Raw genomic sequence first — 20,287 nt, 5'->3', positions numbered from 1 at the left:
CAGTTGCTTTGCTTTTATCTTTAATTTTGAGATAGAGTCTCCTTCTGCAGCCCTGGCTGGACTGGGACTTGCTACACAGACCAGGTTCTCAAACTCAGAGAGTTTCTGTGTGTGTGTGTGTGTGTGTGTGTGTGTGTGTGTGTGTGTGTTGGAGGTTGCCTGAGCAGGCCAGAGGAGGCAGATACTCTGGAGTTGGACTCCCAGGAAGTTGGAGGCCTCCTGATGTGGGTGCTCTGTAAGGAAAATACACTGTTAACTGTGAGCCATCTTGCCAGTCCCACTTTAATCCATTTTTAAAAATTTACCTCGAGAGGGCTGGAGAGACAGCTCAGTGGTTAAGAGCACTGACTGCTCTTCCAGAGGTCCTGAGTTCAATTCCCAGCAACCACATGGTGGCTCACAACAATCTGTAATGGAATCTGATGCCCTCCTCTGGTGTGTCTGAAGACAGCTACAGTGTACTCATATACATTAAATAAATCTTTTTTTTAAAAAAATTGCCTAAGGAGTAAAAGTTTATTGTTTGCTAATGCAATGTCCTTGGCAAAGTGTATTTGGACATTTTCTTTATTTATTTAGAGACAGGGTTTCTTATAGCCCAGGATGCAGTGACATCAAACTTACTCCATAACTGGGAAGACCTGGACATCCTGATTCCCCTGTCTCTGCCTCCTGAGTGTGGGAGTATGCACCACCGCATCAAGTTTATGAGCTGCTAGGGGCTGAACGTCGTCGGGCTGAGCAAGCTTCCTGTCAGCTAAGCCGCCCTCTCCCTTGTTTACAACGCCTTGATAGTAAGAACTAACTTGTGGGACTGGAGAGAACATGGCTCAGCAGTTAAGAAGGCCTGTTTTGCAGAGGAACCAAGCACCTCACAGTTGCCGGTGACTCCAGCTCAGCCACATGCAAATAATTAAAAATGAAATAAATCCTTAAAAATAAAGTTGATCAGGTGTGGTGGCAAACACTTAGGAGGCAGAGGCAGGTGGATTGTTTGAGGCCAGCCTGGTCTACAGAGTGAGTTCCAGGACGGGCTACTACGCGGTAGATTAGTGGTTTTTACCCTTCCTAATGCTGCAGCCCTTTAACACAGCTCCTCGTGTTGCCATTACCCCCTCCTCAACCTTAAAGTTATTTTGTTGCTACTTCATAACTGTAATTTTTCTACTGTTAGGAATCGTAATGTAAACATCTGTGTTTTCCAATGGTCCTAGGTGACCCCTGTGAAAACGGCATTTGGCTCTCAAAGGGGTTAGCCACCCACAGGTTGAGAACTGCCGACATATATAGAGAGATCCTGTCTCCAAAACAAAAACAACAACAACAACAACCAAAAACAGATGGAAAAGAAAAAGAAAACCTCCAAAAACCAAGTTTGCTTTCCAGCACCCATATGGTGGCTCGTAATTGCCTATAACTGTAGGTCCAGGGCATCTGCCACCCTCTTCTGCCACCACAGGCACCAGACACGCATAGTTCACATATGTCATCCAGAGACACCTAAAGTAAAGTAAATCAAGCACTAGAATTACAGGTGTGTAGCACAGCACACAGTCTATGCTTGGGGTTGAGTGGTCCTCTAGCTGAGCCGTATCCCCAGACTATGAAAATACTCTTAAGGGCTTCTGGGGAGTAACTCAGTAGACCCCTTGCCTTGTGTAAAACCCTACGTTCGACCCATAGATCTGGAGGAGGAAAAGGAAGGGGATTGAGAGGAGGAGAGAGACATTCTAAGCCATATGGGGCTGCGTGTCTAGAATCACAGCACTCTGTGGGGGGAGGCTGAAGACTTCAAGAGTTACAGGTCAACTAGAGTTATATAGTGAATCCGAGTCTAGCCTGGGCTACATGAAGTTATGGCTCAAAAATAAAAGCATCTTAAACTCCCATCTCCCAGCCTCCTAACAAGTGTTGTGAAACCCAGCTGGTTTCAGGCGGCCGCAGCGGACAGCCAGCCTGACTGCCCATAGGGGGGGGATCAGTGCCAACTAATGGCTTTGTTTGCTGTATTTACTTTGCAGTTCTGGGGACTGCACCCAGGGCCTTCTGCACAGTGAACACATATTCTACATGATGTGCTATATCCTTGACCTATTCTTTTAAAATTTACTATCATGCAAAAGCAGCAGACATTCAATAGGAGCCATACTTTGATCCTAGATTGCTTGTTTCTGTGTAGCTCTGGCTGGCCTGAAACCCTGGCTAATCTTGAACTCACAGAGGTCCTCCTGCTCTGCCTCCTGAGGGCTGGGATTAAAGACCTGTGGGAGGCAGGGGTGAATGGATCTCTGAGTTCGAGGCCAGCCTGGTCTACAGAGTAAATTCCAGGGCAGCCAGGGCTACACAAAGAAACCCTGTCTCGGGAAAAAAAAAAAAAAAAAGGTGGGGGCTGGGGAAGAGTGCCACAAGTCCAGTGAATCCTGCATTTTTTAATGCATATGTCTCTTGTCTGCAAGCATGTCTGTGTACCTTATGTCAGTCCCCATGGAGGCTGGAAGAAAGCTCCTAAACTGGAGTTAGAAAAGGTTGTGATCTGCCACTGTGCATGCTGGGAGTTGAACCAGGGCCTCCGGTAGAATAACCTGGCATCTGACTGCTGAGCCATCGTACCACCACCCCAATCCCGGAGTCTGCCCTTCTCCATAACTGATGATATCCGTGCTACTGTGAAGATGCTGGGTAATAAAAGAGAGCCCACAGGTCTCAAAACCATCAGGGGTTTGGGGGTGCATTTGGGGTAAATTTACTTTCTAATTTTTTTCTAGTGGCATCTTATCATGCCTATAAAACACCCACCTCCTTTCTAGTTCACACTTTTGTACCTGTGCACTGCACATCCTGGTCACTGCTCACCTCTTTCCCCACCCCTAGTCTTCCTCTCGGAATTTGTTTCCCTTAATTTATTAGTTTTGGTTTGGTTCTGTCCTACACAGAGTTTAATTAGGGCTGTCTGTGTGACCCCTCAGAGCCTGGCCGTGGACTCAACAAGCCTCTCCCCTCCCTCAGACTCTGTCTGCAGATCAGCAGTATGGGGTAGGACCCCGTGAGTCCCTTCCCCCTCGGTGCCTGACTGTTAGGAGGTCCCAGCTCTTTGCGCAGCTGGTGTGGGTTGTAGTTGCCATGGTTCGGGAGGTTGGTTCTTTTTCACAGCCCTACTTCCCATCCTTTGCATTTGTAGTCTGTCAACCTTCTCTTCTAGAATGTTCCCCCAAGTGGGTGTACTGTCTAGGCTAAGTCCTCAGCTCTCACATATCCTCAGCATCTCATACAGCCATTGCCTTTATCTCCAGCCACAACAAGGTCTTTGTGGTAATCTCCATCCATCTATGTAAGATTAAGACTAGCCTCTGTTTAGACTGCAGATTCTAAACCACCGTTTCTGTATGTATCTGAGCTATTCAGTACTTGATTATCAGTGTCCTGGCTTGACACAAACTAGTCTTCTGAGATGAGAAAATCTCAGTTGAGAAAATGTCTCTATAATAACATCAGTTTATAAGTCTGTAGAGCATTTTCTTACCTAGTGATTAATGGATGAGGGTTCAGCACATTGTGGGTGATGCCATCCCTGGCTGGTGGTCCTGGAGGGCCTGGAAAAAAAGTGGGTTCTGAGCAAGCCAGTATGCAGAGTTTTTCTGGCCTCTGCATCAGCTCCTGCCTTCAGGTTCCAGGCCTGCTAGAGTTCCTGTCCTGACTCCCTTCAGGGATAGACCAGTGATGTGGAAGTGTAAGCCAAATAAGCTCATTCCTTCCCAACTTACTTTTTGTTATGGTGTTTCATAACAATAGTAACCCTAACTAGGTAAGACGGTTAGTTATTAGTTAGCTAGTAAGTTGATTCTGCAAGACTGGTTGGGCCCAAGGCCTCCTGCATGCTACTCAGGTGCTCTGCCACTGACTTTCATGTGTTAGGTGGTTTGGTTTGGTTTGGTTTCATTTTGCTCTGCTGTAGGCGAATGTTCCAGAATAGTGAAGGTGGACTCCATAAGCACTGACTAAGGGACTCTGTGTTCTGTGCCACACATGATGTGTCCTGTGTCTTCGCAGCTAACAATATTACTAGCTTATAAGGGGGATTTCAGGAGGCCTCCATTGTAAATTAAGGAGCATCTGAATAAAGGATGAAAATCACCCCAGACTCTGCAGAGATGGCTCAGTGGTTAGAGCAGATGCTGGGGGCTGGGAGCGAAGACCACGTGTTGTTCTTGCAGAGGTCAAGTCCACTTCTCAACACCAGGTAGAGAAGGTCGCTGCAGTTCCAGCTCCAGCGTGTCTGATGTTCTCTTCAGGCTTCTGAGGGCACCTGTATTCATTCATGTACATCTACAGACGCACTGACTCACACATACGCATAAGTTAAAATAATAAACAATTCAAAATAGAGGGCTGAGAGATGGCTCAGAGATTAGGAGCACTGGCTGATCTTCCAAAGGACCCAGGTTCAATTCTCAGCACCCACATGGCAGCTCACAACTGTCTGTGACTCCAGTTCCAGGCAATCTGACACACTCACACAGATGCACATTCAGGCAAAACCACCAAGCAATGCTCATTAAATAAAAATAAATTATTTTTTAAAAATTAAAAATAAGTCAGGTGATAGAGGTTACATGCTTTTAATCCCAGCACTTGGAAGGCAGATGCAGAGGCAGGTATATCTCTGAGTTTCAGGCCAGCCTGGTCTACGGAGCCAGAATGGCCAGGACTACATAGAGAAACCCTGACTTGAAAAAAAACCAAAATAATAATAGAAATAAAATAAAATTTAGAAAAACAAAGAACTGGAACTAGTATGTAAAGTAGTATTATTTTCCAGGCAGACATGCAGTGAACTATTTTAATTATATAAAGGTCTTCTATAATGTGGTCTAGCAATGAGATAACCTGTTAAAGTAATAAGGATACCATCAAAGCTGGATCTGAAGCAGGCTGTAATATACAACATTTGTTTTGCATTTTGAGACAGGCTATCCTGGGACTCACTCTGTAGTCCAGGCTGGTCTCAAACTCACAGAGATCCACCTGCCTCTGCCCCTCTGCCCCTCTGCCCCTCTGCCCCTCTGCCCCTCTGCCCCTCTGCCCCTCTGCCCCTCTGCCCCTCTGCCCCTCTGCCCCTCTGCCCCTCTGCCCCTCTGCCCCTCTGCCTCTTCGTGCTGGGTGTAAAGGTGTGCACAACCATTACCTAGCTGTAGTGAGAGACTTAATTGCAGTACTCTGGAGGCAAAGGCTGTGGGTTCTAAGCCAGCCAGGGTTACCTAGTGAGCGTTCCTCTAAAAAGAAAACAATAAAACCCAGTGGACCTGATCTGACCAGGTAACACCCAGGACACCCACAGAGGGCTAAATCTGCATTTTAAAAGTGCACAAGACAAAATGTACATTTATTTATCTTTTGCCCTGCTGAGACTGGAACCTAGTAGTACCTCCTTATGGTCTACTTACCACTGAGCCACACCTCTTCTCTGCAGTTCCTTCTCCCCTCCCCCACTGGGTCTCATTGGGACTCAAGGAGAGCCACCTGCCTCTCCCACCTAAGTGCTGGGATTAAAAGTTCGCATGCGCTACCACACACTCCATATTTCACACAATTCAAGTGATCCATACCCTACCCTGGCTACATTTGTGTATTGCTTATTATTCATCACAAATATATTTGTTTAGTCAATCATTAAAATAACATAGGTAGTCTCTGGAGAGCCTGTTTGCTTGGCGCGGCTTTTTCTGCTTCACACAGCCTTGCTGCCCTCCAGCTCCCTGTGGAGCTGACACCAAGCTGAACAGCTTTCTGTTCCTCCCGCCTTTCCTACTGGGTTCTAGACGTGGGCCACCATCATCCACCACCTCATTGTCTTGTTTTCCTTTTTAACATTTATTTTATTGTATGTGTGTATGTTTGTGTGCACATGCCTGCCAAAACACACGAGTGGAGGTCAGAGGAATTTTCGGGTGTCAGTTCTTTGCTTCCACCACGTGGGTTGTGGGTACTGAACTCGGGGTGACAGGCTTGGCAGCAACTGCCTTTCCATGTTGGGCTATCTTTCCAGTCCTTTTTGTTTCTTTGAGGCAATATCTCAGCAGCGTCCTCAGCCTCTGAGTACATAGGAGCCATATTGAAAGTTTGTCTTGAATACAAAAGGGATTCTGGTACTCTGGGAAAGGCAGAGGCTTGGAAATTTTTTTTTTTTTCCCTGAAACAGGGTTTCTCTGTGTAGCCCTGGCTATCCTAGAACTCACTCTGTAGACCAGGCTGGCCTCAAACTCAGAAATCCACCTGCCTCTGCCTCCCAGATGTTGGGACTAAAGGTGTGTGCCACCACTGCATGGCTTGATCTTTTCTTTTGACCTTGCCTAGGTTAAGTCTCCAGGTTATACAAGTGAGTATGGATTCTAGTTCCAGCTTTTGAACCTGCTGGGTGGGACTGGAGGGGTGAAGCAATGGGGGTGGTGTAGAAAGGAGTCTGCAGGGGAGAGGTGTAGGTCTGACACCGCTTCTTCTTCTTTCCTAGTACAGACTAAAGAGTAAGCCAAAGGGGCTTGGAGACGCTCTAGAGAACTAAGCTGATGGCATTCTCCACGTCACCACCAAGGTCGCCTTCTGGGAGGACTTCTACTCAAGATACAATCTATTCTCCCCAAAACACTGTCTTCTCACAGTTTCTTCCGTGGTACCTGAGGTACACCCCTCCAGAGGTGCCCAGCACCAGCTTCATAACCAAATTTATACTGGTTAACTGTCCCTGGAGTGAAATCATCGAAAACCAAGGTATGATTTCTTTTTGTGGTGAGGATCTTTTTATGTTGCCTAGGTGGGTCTAGAACTCCTAGGTCTAAGCAATTTACTTGTCTTCATCTCCCAAATTGCTGAGGTCATAGTGCCAGGATTAATAAGTATATGTTATTTTTAGAGACAGAGTCTCACTATCAGTCAAAGGTATGTGTGACCCTAATGAATGTTCTTTTTTTTTTTTTTTTGGTTTTTCGAGACAGGGTTTCTCTGTGTATCCCTGGCTGTCCTGGAGCTCACTCTGTAGACCAGGCTGGCCTCGAACTCAGAAATCCGCCTGCCTCTGCCTCCCAAGTGATGAATGTTCTTAATAGCCTATTTCTCCATCTTTATTGCTGGTTTCTAAAGCTTGCAAATGTTGCCATTGGCAACCTTATGGAATTATTATTATTATTATTTGTTGTTGTTGTCTTTCCATATGATTTCTCTGTGTAACAGAGCCCTGGTCCTTGACCAGGCTGACCGTGAACTCATGGAGAACTCATGCCTCTGCCTCCTGAAGGCAGGGATTAAAGGAGTGCACCACCATCAGTACCACCACTACTACGCAGTTCTCTGACATTGTTTTTTCTCTCTTGAGGGTTTTAGTTGTTGGCGTTGTAATCGATCTTTTGAGTTGAGCCTGTGCTACATCTTTGTTCCTTTCTCTGAGTTGGACAGTGTTGACAGGCAGTCATTTTGGCCACTGAGAATGGGATTAGAATTTTGAGCATAGTGTGAGCAGAGAGCAGAGGCGGGGTAGGCAGCAGCGCAGGGTGCACCGAGGTCAATTTTATTAAGAGTTCAAGACCTCAGGGTTGATACATCCAAGGCAGAGGGGTCATGTTTAATTTTGACATATTCCATAAGAACTTTGAGGGTTTTTTTTTTTTTTTTCGTTATTTTTTTTTTTTCGTTATTATGCAGTTCTGTCTTGGAACTCAGTTTGTATCTCAAACTGGCCACAAGCCTCACACTGGTTTACTCTAATCTTTGTAATCCGGGTCTTTTCCAGGTAGAAACAGATGGCTTTGTTGAATACTGTTGAAGTAGCTGTTGTTTTTAGCAATGTCCTCATCATACAGGGGCCCCAAAGAAATGTCTTTTATGTCTAAAGATAGCACCAAATGAAATGAGTTAAATTAACATTAAAAATTGGACTTATGGGCCAGGCAGAGTGACACACACTTTTAACTCCCTTACTTGGAGGCAGAGAGACAGGGAGGTCTATAGTTCAAGGCCAGCTTAGTCTGTAATGAATTCCAGGCCATTTGTGGCTACACAGTGATATCCTGTTCAAAACCAAACAAGCAGATGAAGTAAAGCTGGTCCCATAGGGAAGCTGAGATAGAATTGAAGCTAGCCTGGGCTATATGGAAGCCTTTCTCAGAAAAACAGAAAGAAAGGCAGGTGTGCATACAACTTTAATCCCAGCAGAGACAGGCGATCTCAGAGTTGAGTGAAAACACACACACACACACACACACACACACACACACACACACACACACGTACGTACGTACATACATACGTACGTAAGTTCGCCATAGCAAGTTCATGGCCGTCAGGGCTTTGTGCTGATACGCAGTCCAAACGACAAACGGTAAACCCGAAAATCAGTCTGTGTGCTGCTTCTTCGAGGTTTCTAGGAGCCTTTCCTCCTCTCGGGCTTCGTTTCAACCCTTTTTTGAATTAATTTTGGCAAAGCTGGTGGGTGGCAGATGTAGACTTCTTTGGTTCCCTGCCCTACTTACTGCTTGTGTGCCCAGAGTCCCTCAGGTTAGAGACTTTGTTTTTATCCTTTGTATCTACCTTGGCCCCAGAATGGTTTGGAGGAAGAGTGCCGGGTAACACCAGAAGTTACAGAAATTTCTATATGAATCTGCTGTTTCCCTTCAACGTTTATGTCTGTGTAGTTCTAGAGATCAAGCCTGGGGCTTGTATATGTTGAGTTGAGGTACATCCAAATTTATTCCTTTATTTAGAAACTGTTTCTCTAGCCAGGCTTGATAGCACACACAGGCCTTGAATCCCAGCTCTTGGGAAGCAGAAGCAGGCCAATGAGTTTGAGGCTAGCCTGGTCTACAGAGTGAGTTAGGATAGTCAGGGCTATACAGAGACACTCTGCCCTGAAAAAAAAAACCCAAAAATTAAGAAATAATACGATATTAAAAAAGACAAACTCATACATGAGTCCTGCTGCTCATGTATCATTGAGGCCAGCACACTGGCCCTGGGGATAGAGGTGGGGCTTGAAGAAGGAGATTTGATTCGTTCCTGAAACTCAGATTTCTGGGACTGAAGTGCTCTTAACATCTGTGGTGGCTTGAGGAACCTTAAGTGGGAAAAGTTCATTGTGATTCAAGACCAGAGGAATTCATTGAGGAAGTGGGCTCTTCCTGTTGTATCTTTCCCACACGTCACCTCCTCTCTCTCTCTCTCTCTCTCTCTCTCTCTCTCTCTCTCTCTCTCTCTCTCTCTCTCTCTCTCTCTCTCCTGCTTGCCTTCCCTCCCCAGCCGGGCTCCCACAGGATTTCTCCAGTCCTGACTGTCCTGGAACTCCACTGCCTCTGACTCCTGAGATTAAAAGTGTGCACCATCACACCTGGCCCTACCTCAGGTTTCAGAGAGAGAGTTTTACTACATAATCCTGGCTGGCCTACAACTTTTATGGTTTTTCCAGACAGGGTTTCTCTGTGTAGCCCTGGCTGTCCTGGAACTCACTCTGTAGACCAGGCTGGCCTCGAACTCAGAAATCCGCCTGCCTCTGGCTCCCAAGTGCTGGGATTAAAGGCTTGAGTCACCACCGCCCAGCAGCCTAGAACTTTTTATGTTAGCCTCGCAAGTGCTGGACTAAAGATGTGTACCACCCAGCTGGAACATTATGTAAAATATAGCTTTTCTTTATATTTTTCATTGCTGTATTTGAATGCAGAGCCTTGGACATGAACATGCTAAGCAGGTGCTCTACCAACCCCCACCAGACCACCCAGTCGTACTTTATGCAAATGATTAATACATAAACAGGGAGGGGGAAAGCAGACATTGAACATGTTAACTCATTAATCATGCGTGTATTTTATTCCATTAATTTTTTTAAAACGTACTCTCACATTATTTATTTATTTATTTATTTATTTATTTATTTATTTATTGTGTGCATATATGTACATATAAATGCACGTGTACATGTTCTGGGACATCAGAAGATAACTTTGCAGGAGCCAGCTCTCTCCTTTTATCATGTGGGTCCCAAGGATCGAAGTCAGCTACATTACACCCAACAGCCAGGCACAGTACCTTCCTTGGATCAGCTAACCCTTACCTGCACCACCCTAGAATGCCAAAGAACCTTCTGGGATGGTAGGTGTTGACATTCAGGAGACAGGGAGATGGTTTCCTATGGCTTCACAAAAGTACACAGCTGCCGCTCCTGTCTAGTTCCAAGGCTGTGGTGCTCAGAGTGGCAGTCAGAACATGTGAGGCAAGCGTCCTACCGTGGGGCACCATCCCCAGCCCCTTCTGGAACATTTCTTTTAAAAAAAAAATTATTGCAGGCTGGAAAGATGGCTTAGCAGTTAAGAGTACTGTCTGCTCTCCCAGAGATACCAGGGATCAATTCCCAGCAACCACATCTATAACCTCATAACCATCTATAATGTGGTCTGATACCATCTCCTGGTACGCAGGTTGTCTTAGGGTTTTACTGCTGTGAGCAGACAACATTTAATTGGGGCTGGCTTACTGGTTCAGAGGTTCAGTCCATTATTATTATGGTGGGAGCATGGCAGCATCCAGGCAGGCGTGGTGCTGGAGGAGCTGTCATTCCAGAGTCAAACAGGAGAAGATTAGCTCCTTCTGGCTGGAAGGAGGGTCTCAAAGCCCACACCCAAAGTGACACACTTCCTCCAACAAGGCCACACCTCCTAATAGTGCCACTACCTGGGCCAATCAACCCTCACACAGGTGTACATGCAGATAGAGCACTCATACGTAAAATAAATAAATAGACCTAAAAAAAGAGTATGTGCCACTATGCCTGGCCAATTGATGCCATGATGCCATGATGTATATGTGGAGGCCAAAGGACAGCTTTGCAGAATTTGTTCTCTCATCCCCCTTTTCCATAGGTTCTGGGGTTTGAACTCAGGCCCCTGAGCTTGGGAGGTGAGTGCTGAGCCATTTCATCAGCCTTAGAACATTTTCTTTCTCCCCAGGAGACACCACACTCCTTGTTCTCCGCTCCCCTACCCCTGCTCCTCCCTCTAACAGCAGCCATTGATCCATATGGACTTGCCTATTCTGGGTGGCTCACACAATCTCAACCTTGCAATATGTGATCTTTCACTTTGTCTTAGCATGTGCCAGGTAAGTACTCTACCGCAGGGATAGCATGGTCTTACTATGTGGTCAAGGCTGGCCTGGAACTTGTAATCTTTCTGCTTTCTGAATACTGGGATCACAGACATGTACCACTGTATCGAGCCCATGTCTCTGATCTTTTGTGCAGGCTCTTTGCTAAGTACCCCCCCCTCCCCCAAAGGCAGGGTTTCTCTGTGTAGCCCTACCTGTCCTGGAACTCACTCTGTAGACCAGGCTGGCCTCAAACTCAGAAATCCGTCTTTGCTAAGTTTAATGTTCTCTTGTTTCATCTTTTTGGTGCAGAGGATGGAACCCAGCCAGGATGTAGCTCCTGCTAGGCAAGCTGTATACCACTGAGCTAAGCCCCTAGCCCCAGCCTATGGTAGCACAATCTCAGAGGTGGATCTCTGAGTTCTAGGCTCTCCTGTTCTACACAATGGGTGCCAGGCCAGCCAGGATACATAGTGAGACCTTATCTCAAAAGCAAACAAAACCTCTCAAAGCAGTCATCACAGGCAGGGTGTCCAACCCCAGGGGAATGGGCTGCCTGTGGCTGAGAATAGGACAAATGCAACATCTAAACTTGTGCCACTGAGCTACGTCTTCAGGCCCCTGTTGTTGTTTTAACAGATTTGTTTTTATTTTATACAATGGATGTATTACTTGCATGTATGTGTGCACCACCGCATGCGTGCAGTGCCCTGGAGGTTGGGGTATTGCAACCCCACCTCCCTTTTAAACTTGATTACATCGTTCATAAGAGTAACCTTTCACCCCCAACCCCCAGACAGGGTTTCTTTATGTAGTCCCGGCTGTTCTGGAACTCTCTCTGTAGACCAGGCTGGCCTCGAACTCAGAGGTCTGCCTGCCTCTGCCTCCCAAGTGCTGGGAGTAAAGGCGTGTACCACCATTGCCAGATGAGAGCAAACTTTATAGGTGACAACTTGAACTCCTAAAAGTCTAAAGGATATAGGGAGGGTATCAGCCATCTGGGGAAGTCAGGTGATCCCCTCATGACCGACCAAATAATTTATACATTAGTCTCTATGCCTCCTCTCTCAGGCTGAGACAAATGCTCACTATATAGCTGGAGTCTGGCCTTCACTGAGGCGGTGGTCCTGCCTCAGCCCTCAGAACCCTGCAGTTCCAGGTGGAGTTGCACCAAGCTTCCTCTGTCCTTTCCACTCAAGTCTTCGTTTTTATCTGTTAGTACCTGCAAGTCGGCTTTCTTCTTCCAGGGCAAAACCTCCACCCAACAACCAGCGTTTAAATGTCCAACCATTGTTGTGTTCCCACTTTGAAACTCACCTTGGAGAGCACCTCATAGACGGAGTGTTGGTTTAGCATGAGAAAGGCCCTGGGTTCCTTTCTCAGCACTTGAACTCAAAGAACCAAAAAACTAAATTCCCATTGCTCTTCTGTTGCTCCAGAAAGACTCAAGGGCTTTTTGTTTTGTTTTTGTTGTTGTCTTTCCAAACATACACGAATTTAAATTAAATATTTAAACTTTATCTTTCTCGGTCTTGGTGTTCCAACCCTTGACACAGTGGGGAAGTGTTCTCCTCCAAGCTGCACCCTAAGCCTAAACTGTATGGGTAAAGCTTCTTTGATGCCTGAGTTTGAGTCCTGAGACCGGCATGGAAAGAGACAAACTTCTGTAAAACCGCGTCCTCTGACCGCTGCATTTACATCACAGTATATGCATGTATACACAGAAATAAATGTCAGAAAATGAAGATTTACATTAAAAAGACATTTTATTTTTATTCAGAGAAATAGCCCATACATGGTACCTGTATGTCCTGTGCATTCTCCTGTAGGGGTGTTCTCTTATACAGAGAATTTACTGAAGGGACCTAGAGCTGGGGCAGGAGGTTTGCCTCTGAGCTACATCTCCGGGCCTCTGTTGTGGCTTTAAAAGACTTATTTGCTTTTTTTTTTTTTTTATAAGTATAGATACACTATTTGCATGTAGAGCCCTTGGGGTTGAGGTATTACAGACGGTGGTTAGCCACCATATGGTGCTGGGAATCGAATCTAGGTATTCTGAAGAGTGGCCAGTGATTTTTAATACAGGTCCATCTTTCCAGCCCCATAGTTTTCCCTGGTGTTGGTATAAAAGGTGTGTCACCTACCTATTTTGAAAAGGTTATCTACTTTACAAGATGTTATATAGCTCAATGGTTGAGTACTTGTCTAGGCCCTAGGTTGTGACCCTGTCACTGCAAACAAGCAAACCTCTCTCTAAGAAAGCATCTGTTTCAGGGCTGGGGGATTGAAGTTTGGGTCCTAGCATTTCTATCAGGTGGCTCACAAGCCCCTGTAACACTAGCTCCAAGGGATCAGATGCTTCACATATGTGTGTGTGCATACATGTATACATGCATACATGTATGCAAATGATCATAAACTTAAAAATTTAAGTTCACTTTGAGACATCTCTGTGGCCATCTCTATTGTAATAATTATTTTATCTCAGCTGGGAGTTTCTACCTCACTTTTGGTCATTCAGTTTCCAGATAAAAGACACACAACCTTTATTTATAATAAGCCTTTAAAGCATTAGAGCTGGGCATCAACCCTCCATTCTATCGTGTCTACTTCCCTCTAATAACCTGAGATATGATTAGTCATATCTCTTAATTCCAGTTGACCAGCTGTTATGGCCATGTTTTAATAACTTGCCCAGTGGCATCCCTTCACATGTTCTCTCCTCAGACCCCAAACCCAGGAGCCCCACCCCCATCTATCTCTCTTCTGCCCAGCAATTGGCTGTTGGCATCTTTATTCACCAACAGAGATAACTGGGGGGGGGGGGGGGGGAGGGCCAGGTTACTTAGTATCACGTTTGTACATGCAGATTGTCTTGTCCCTGAGGGCAGCCAAGCCTTGGGGGCCAGCATTAGCATTACAGCGCACAGCAACTGACCAAACTTAAACACCTGGGTATATCCTGGAATTTACACTGACCAGGCTGGCCTTGAACTCAGAGACCTGCTTGCTTCTGCCTCCCAAGTGCTAGGATTACAAGTGCATGCAAACGCAATGTTTTAGTGCTTTTCTTGCTCTGTGAGTCCTGCCAATGCCATCCAAGGTTAAAACAGAAGAGTGAGCTTGGTTACAATACCAGGGAAGCTAGGTGGCCCTACTTTTACAACTTCTCATAAAAGCAAAAGCCAGCAACTACAGGGCTCCGCCCCCAGCCACAGCAACCTTATAATTTCCCTGCACAGGGATAGGAGGTTGAGGAAGGGGTAGAAGGCAGGGCTGGTCAGTCATCATTGCTGGCTTTTCTCAGCTTTGGTTCAGTGGAATCTCCGCCCTGAAGTGTTTGCTTGCTTGCTTGCTTGCTTGCTTGCTTGCTTGCTTGCTTGCTTGCTTGCTTGTTTTGTGAGCTGCTTTTAAGAATGTAAAGCTCTCAGGTTGAGGACGCCTCTTCTGGTGGCACATTCTTGTCCCTAGGATGGGTTCCATCTGTACTGCAAAAATGTAAAGAGAAATCGAAAAGGAAATGAAGAGACCCAGCTTCCCCCACACCTGGCTAGTCCTATCATTTGGTGGTGTGCTTCCCAAACACCCTGAAAGAACATTAGTAGTGACAGACAGGAGTTCACTCAGCCTTACCTTCTGTGGGGTTGGTCGCCAAGAGCTCTGCCTGCCTAAAGTGTGTGCCACCATGCCTGCTTTTCCTATGTAGGTTTTCTTTAGGGCTTGTTGCTGATGGATCCCAGCTCTCCTGTGGGATACATTCTACCACTGAACTATATTCGCAGTCTGTTGGATTTTTATTTTGTATGAGACAGGGTCTCATCCTCAGAGTTTGGTCCTCTTGCCTCAGCATCCCTAGGATACACTAGGATTACAGGCTTGCCCCATCTGCTGGCTTTGTTTTGACACTGGGTCTCCCACAGTCTAGAATGGTCCCAAATTGACCTGCAGCCTGGGTTGGCGCTGATCCTGCCTGGCAGGGTTGCTGTTTCTCTTAGCTCCTGGGACACGTGTGGCTTTAGGGCTGCACACAAAGTTGAGTGGAATGCTGATGAGCCTGGCCTGGGCTGAGGAACAAGGCCGCCTTGTAGCTCGTTTTTCATGTTCTTGTTCTAGCAGTAAGCATCCTGACACCTGAACATGAGAGTGCTTCACCCTTCATCACTTTAGTTACAAACTGTGCTCCCATTTCCCTGAGCAGAACCTTGAGTTTGGTGATCTTTCATGGTCTTACATCTCACTCTGATCCCACCAGGCTGGCAGAGGCCATTTTGGGCTACATAGTGATCTCTAGGTTAGCCAAGGCTTGGCAAGACCCACTCCCCAGTAAAGAAAGAAATAAATAAAACCTCCCAAATTCACCATGCCTTGTGGTGCACACCTTTAGTGCCATCTTGGGCATGATTAGGTCTTGCTTGCTTCCTCTGTGGATACTGGAGAGACTATTTGGAGTGGGTAAAAGAAACAAGGCTTCTCAATTCTATATCTACTCAGATGCCTTATCTGCCAGGCATTAACATGACTTCCGGGTAGGTAAATATTTTGGTTCTGTAGAAGAAAACCCAACCTACTGTTTATGCTGAGTCATGGCACCTGCCCTGGAGCTGCAAAATGTGTTTTGCTCCCAGTGTAATGATAGGGTAGTCCTTCCCTGCACTTAGTGGCTCTAATGACAAATGGACCTCTCTCAGTGGTTCACATCTCCTGGGTGTTCTGCCTCTTTAGGCCTCAGTTGTTGAACCAGGGTGAAGGTTATAAATTAAAAAAAAAAAAAAAAAAAAAAAAAAGCAGTGGACAAGGATGGCACCTAGCCCTCTTTCATTCCAGAGCTTTACTGGGATCTTTGGAGATATCTTAGCACTGAAGCTCCAAGGAGGTCCAAGGTCCTTCCACACACCCCTTAGTGTGAAAGTGGGCTTTGTACATAATACACTTAGAGGAGCAGCTGGGCCAGGTGAAAACAGGCCAGAAGTGTTCTCCGGAGTAATTGAATCCCGGCTTGAATTTTTAGGCCCCTAATGGGTTTGGTATCTTTGTTTTTCCTGAATTTCTTGTCTTTTTCGGACAGGGTCTCAGTATGTAGCTCAGGATGGCCTTTATCATTCAAGTGGTGTCATCACAGATACAAGCCACTATGCTAGACCATACTATGCCAGACCCCCGTTTATCACGGGGGTGGGGGGGGCGGGCGCGGCGGAGGGGGTTGTCTGGGAATTGAACCGAGGACTCTGTGCATGTTACACAGTTTCTTCAGGAACATAAGCATATTTCTGGCCGGCTCCTTACTGACAGAGCTCTCCCCTGCTTCTGTTGCTGCTTTTACTAGAAGCTGGTGTGACCAGGAAATAAACTGCATCTGCATCCAACATCTGAAGGGTATGAATAGGCCTCACAGGAAGGAGGTACTGTGGTAGGAGAGGCTTCCCGAGGCTGTGTTCTCACCACCACATTTCTGGGAACCCCTTACTTCCAGGTACCAATATACATTAGCTGTGAGGAGCTAAATTAGGTCTTCATTAAGCAGCCCCTACTGTGTGCTGGGGCTAAGGACAGTGGTGAGCAAGCCAGTTTCTCTCCTCAAGGTACTCTGGTCTGTAGATAGGGCAGGAATGAGATTTTTAAAGAAATTTGATATCTATGTTATCTTATGCAAGGGATATTCCTTTGCATGCCTGTCTGTTCACTGTGTGCATGTGTAGTCTCTAGGAAGGACAAGATAGGGTGACAGAGTTTCAGACAGTTGTGAGCTACCATGGGGGTACTGGGAATCAAACATGGGTCCTCTGAGAGGACCTTTTTTGCTTGTTTTGTTTCACTGTTTTATGAGTCAGGGTCGCTCTGCATAGTCCTGGCTGTCCTGAAGCTCAGTATGTAGACTAGGCTGGACTTGAACTCACAGAAACCTGCTTGCCTCTGCCCTCTGAATGCAGGGATTAAAGGTGGGAGCTAACAGTAAGCCTTACAAGATTTAACAAAATTACCTTCTCTTCCAGTTTTCCTGTAGAGGGTATGTGTATGTGCACATGTGTGCTACAGGGTGGATATAAAAGCCAAGGGACAATTGGGGGATAGGTCACAGGGTTCAAATTTGGGCCATGAGACATGGTGAGACATGGTGGCAGATGCCATTACATGCCGAGCCATCTCTGCGACCCACCAGTTCTAGTGCATAAGTCACTATAAATATAGCATCTTTACAAGGACTCCCTATATGTTCTAGTTCTATAGATCAGAAACTTAAGTGGACTCCAATGGTTTCTCTCTTTAAAGGGTTGCTTAAAGCCAAAGCCAGGTCTGGGTGCTCACTCATATAGAAGGCCACTTCACTAGTCTTTTTTTTGCAGGATCCAGTCCAGGGGTGGGGACTCACTGTAGAGATATACCGGGCAGTTCAACTCAGTTACACACCCAGTCCTAGGGATCTGCTTAAAGGCCAATATAATTATGACAGCCATAACTGGATTAACCTTTACTTTCATGGTTATTTTTGGCAATGGTTTCCCTGTAGAACAGGCTGCCCTTGAACTCAGGGCAATCAACCTGCCTCTGGAATGTTGGGATTAAAAGCAGGGGTTGGGCAGGGGAGAAGAGGGACACACTTATTCTGGATTAACCTTTTTTCTTTTGTTAAATCTCTATTCAGTGTTGTCTGAGAATTTGACACATGCATAGAATGAGTTTGTACTAAGTTTGCCTCCCACTGTAGATAGCCATGCCCCTGCTGCCATTCTGTCTCCTGGTCAGCAGTGTCGTTGAACCTTTGGGAAGGGCTGTGCTGCAGACTGCTCCTTTAGAGCTGAGCTCTGGAAGTCTCCTAGTCTCTCGAGTTGACCAGTTGGAGATTTCTGCTCCTACCACTGTCTACTGCTGAGATAAGCGTCTGGGAGCAATGCCCTAATCTGTGGGTAGAAAGATAAGCATTCAGCTGGCAGAGCAGTTTTACTGTGTGCATTTAGCAGACCGATTGTATCGAGTTCTGCCCCAGGAACCATCACTTGGCCTTAAGTTTGGGCCCCAGCTACCAGTACCAGCCACGAGTTCTGTCTTGTGGAGCTTTCAGTCCAGTCAGACTAGTTGCTAACTCCCAAAACCCGCCTGCCACTGCTGAACCAGGGGCGGTGTCCTGGCAGAGCAGGAGTTCTGTTGCTCACAGGATTACAGCTGGGTACGATTGTTGATGGCTGTCTTCCTTCTTAAAGTCAGTCTACTAACTTTAGTGATACTCCCCCAGATCCTTCTTCATATGTAATTTTTATTTGCACTGCTAGGGACTGAACCCTGAGCCTGGCCCAAGCAAAGCAAGTGCTCTACTGTAGAGCTGTCCCCCTCCCTGCCTTGCTGTGTGTGCAAGTGAATCACAGGACTAGCAGTGCTGTTGGAACTTAGATTCCCCCCTTCCTAGTTCTCTTAATATCAGATGTAACTGGACTCCATTAGAGATGGTGAACCACCGTGTGGTGCTGGGCCCTCTGGAAGGTTGGTTAGAGCTCTTACCTGTTGAGCTCTCTCTCTCCAGCCCCTTTTACTCCTATTCTTTGTTTTTCTTTTCTTTCTTTCTTTCTTTCTTTCTTTCTTTCTTTCTTTCTTTCTTTTCTTTTCTTTTCTTTTCTTTTCTTTTTTTTTTTTTTCTTTTTTTTCTTTTGGTTTTCCGAGACAGGGTTTCTCTGTGTAGCCCTGGCTGTCCTGGAACTCACTCTGTAGATCAGGCTGGCCTCGAACTCAGAGATCCACCTGCCTCTGCCTCCCAAGTGCTGGGATTACAGGTGTGCGCCACCACCGCCTGGCACTCATATTCTTAATGAACTAATTGTTACTTCTAACTAGATGCCAGTTGGGTAGCTCAGTAGGCTTTTGGTTTGCCCTTTATTTTATTTGCATGTATTTTATTCTGGCTTTGGAACAGTGTGCTCCTCTTCAGTGAGGATCGAGTCAGAGTGATGGGGGGCTCACGTATGGGCCAGCCTGGCCATGGGTTCAATGACTGGAGAATCTGCATCCAAACTTGGAAATTCAGCATTATCACCTGCAGTTTTAGGCATGGGCAGCAAAAATGTAGCACTTTCTAGGTCACCAACCTCGAGTCAGGCCGCACTGTGCACGGGCACTCTTACCATCTTCTCTACCATCGTAGCACCAGGAGGGTAGTACTCATGGCTTCTGTATATCGCTCAGATACTTGCTGGTATTTCAGATATGTAATACCCTTGATGGCCTGGGCAGTTTCCTGGGTGCTGTTAAAGTAAACAGGGGGATTTGACTCTCTGGATTTGCATAACCCTGTAAGGTTTTCTGGGGTAAGAAAATGGTGAACCATTTTCACAGGTCTTCCTGGGATGTTTATACCCAGAAGCACACACAGTAGGTTTGTTGATGTAATAATGCATGTGCCATACAATTTGTCCATTTATACTGCACAGTTAGGCTGTAACCCCATCCCAGGAGGAACAGAAGGGGATGCCCAGAGCAAGCTGGTTAGTCAGGCTCCTTCTCTAGAGCAGCTCCATTGGTAAGCCACACACACACCCATGTGGACACATATATAAACCTAGTAACACTATACACAAGACAAAGAAAACAATGACTTGTAGAGGCTAACAAGCCAAAGGGCTCTTAAAGTGTTAAATCATAGTCTTGGAGCGATTAAAAAAAAAATAAGACTAGAATGTATAGTTAGGGCTGAGAGCTAGATGGCTTGGTGGTTAGGAGCAGTTGCGACTCTTACAGAGGATATGAGTTCTATTCCCAACACCCACATCGGCCAGCTCACAGTTCCTTGTGACTCCAGCTCCACAGGCTCTGATGTCCTCTCCTGGCCTCCCCAAGTGGACATACACATGCACACACATATACACATAATAAAAAAGATAATTAAAGTGCACAGTAAAGTTGCTTCTGCTATAGACACTTGTCTATGACCCCGATCTCCTTTGAGAGTGTTTTCATTATACTCCAAAGCTATCATGTGCTGTCTGTTGTTTCTGTCTTTCCTTGAAAACTTTACAGAGAGACAGCATTCAATCCCCAAGCCCCAGCACCCCAGTTTCTAGCCACCAAGGATCAATCTATTTTTCTCTTTTTCTTGAAATTGCTTTGCCTGCTAAGGACTTTGATGGAGGTGGAAGTATTTGTAGGCTGTGGTCTGTCTTCTTAGAGCATGATTCATTCCTGTTACAGG

Source organism: Arvicanthis niloticus, chromosome 6, assembly GCF_011762505.2.
Source record: "Arvicanthis niloticus isolate mArvNil1 chromosome 6, mArvNil1.pat.X, whole genome shotgun sequence".
In the NCBI taxonomy this organism is placed as follows: domain Eukaryota; kingdom Metazoa; phylum Chordata; class Mammalia; order Rodentia; family Muridae; genus Arvicanthis; species Arvicanthis niloticus.
Note: the sequence above shows the minus strand (reverse complement) of the source record.